This window comes from Schistocerca americana, unplaced genomic scaffold, assembly GCF_021461395.2.
Source record: "Schistocerca americana isolate TAMUIC-IGC-003095 unplaced genomic scaffold, iqSchAmer2.1 HiC_scaffold_47, whole genome shotgun sequence".
Lineage (NCBI taxonomy): Eukaryota > Metazoa > Arthropoda > Insecta > Orthoptera > Acrididae > Schistocerca > Schistocerca americana.
Window position 1 is genome coordinate 2,640,001 of NW_025726203.1, and position 2,500 is coordinate 2,642,500.

The window sequence follows — 2,500 nt, forward strand, 5'->3', positions numbered from 1 at the left end:
GCGCAGCGTCCCCCACCCCAGACATGTGACGTCACACTATCGGTATTGACGACTAGACTGATTCCTTATAATCATTTGCCATACACCGGTGGAAGCTGCCGAGACGAGTAACTACATAGCGGGCTCGCCGTGTCACTAATGTACAGAGATACAATAGTTTCGACTGGAACCGGATTAAACGTATACACGGCGCTGATTAGTAATAGATAGAGCCATCAGAATACAGATAATGTATACAACTGTCCGTATACATGCTGAAAGACTCTGCTCACAATCACACGTCAGCCAGACACTCTTATCACGCACTACTCTCTGCCTGTAACAGGCACACAGACAATATGTAAGCACCAGCATGGAACAACACCCAGTGCATCCTCTCTGCCACATTAGACAATCCACACTATCATAACCAGACCGGGAGGTCCACTCGGAAAACAGAATATCCCACCCTTCCGACAACCACCATTGCTCAGCTAAGCCACCAACACCCACACATGTCCTACACAGGGGTGCACCCAACATCACAATACTGCCTCCTGTCACACCACAAAAACAATGGCAGGAATGAAAGACACAGGTCTGCCACAAGCATGGAATCAGAGCGCCGCCTGTCATGAGCCAAAGGTGCACCCTGACGTGCCAAATCAGATGATGCCGCAGTCATTTACTTACGATAATCACAATCAACAAACCGGCCCCCCCCCCCCCAAAACACCTTTCCTTACAACAATGTGTACCTTAACCTAACCCGTATTGTGCCTTAACCTAACCCGTATTGTGCCTTAACCTAACCCGTATTGTGCCTTAACCTAACCCGTATTGTGCCTTAACCTAACCCGTATTGTGCCTTAACCTAACCCGTATTGTGCCTTAACCTAACCCGTATTGTGCCTTAACCTAACCCGTATTGTGCCTTAACCTAACCCGTATTGTGCCTTAACCTAACCCGTATTGTGCCTTAACCTAACCCGTATTGTGCCTTAACCTAACCCGTATTGTGCCTTAACCTAACCCGTATTGTGCCTTAACCTAACCCGTATTGTGCCTTAACCTAACCCGTGTTGTGCCTTAACCTAACCCGTGTTGTGCCTTAACCTAACCCGTATTGTGCCTTAACCTAACCCGTGTTGTGCCTTAACCTAACCCGTGTTGTACCTTAACCTAACCCGTGTTGTACCTTAACCTAACCCGTGTTGTACCTTAACCTAACCCGTGTTGTACCTTAACCTAACCCGTGTTGTACCTTAACCTAACCCGTGTTGTACCTTAACCTAACCCGTGTTGTACCTTAACCTAACCCGTGTTGTACCTTAACCTAACCCGTGTTGTACCTTAACCTAACCCGTGTTGTACCTTAACCTAACCCGTGTTGTGCCTTAACCTAACCTATGTTGCGCCTTAACCTAACCTATGTTGCGCCTTAACCTAACCTATGTTGCGCCTTAACCTAACCTATGTTGCGCCTTAACCTAACCCATGTTGCGCCTTAACCTAACCTATGTTGCGCCTTAACCTAACCCATGTTGCGCCTTAACCTAACCCATGTTGCGCCTTAACCTAACCCATGTTGCGCCTTAACCTAACCCATGTTGCGCCTTAACCTAACCCATGTTGCGCCTTAACCTAACCCATGTTGCGCCTTAACCTAACCCATGTTGCGCCTTAACCTAACCCATGTTGCGCCTTAACCTAACCCATGTTGCGCCTTAACCTAACCCATGTTGCGCCTTAACCTAACCCATGTTGCGCCTTAACCTAACCCATGTTGCGCCTTAACCTAACCCATGTTGCGCCTTAACCTAACCCATGTTGCGCCTTAACCTAACCCATGTTGCGCCTCAACCTAACCTATGTTGCGCCTCAACCCAACACACGTTGGGCCTCAACCCAACACACGTTGGGCCTTAACCCAACACACGTTGGGCCTTAACCCAACACACGTTGGGCCTTAACCCAACACACGTTGGGCCTTAACCCAACACACGTTGGGCCTTAACCCAACACACGTTGGGCCTTAACCCAACACACGTTGGGCCTTAACCCAACACACGTTGGGCCTTAACCCAACACACGTTGGGCCTTAACCCAACACACGTTGGGCCTTAACCCAACACACGTTGGTCCTTAACCCAACACACGTTGGGCCTTAACCCAACACACGTTGGGCCTTAACCCAACACACGTTGGGCCTTAACCCAACACACGTTGGGCCTTAACCCAACACACGTTGGGCCTTAACCCAACACACGTTGGGCCTTAACCCAACACACGTTGGGCCTTAACCCAACACACGTTGGGCCTTAACCCAACACACGTTGGGCCTTAACCCAACACACGTTGGGCCTTAACCCAACACACGTTGGGCCTTAACCCAACACACGTTGGGCCTTAACCCAACACACGTTGGGCCTTAACCTGCTCTGTAATTGTCATACGACGCGTTAAATTAGTGTAGTGTTGCCTAACTGCAACCCCCGCAATATAGTTTGCTACTCGCACT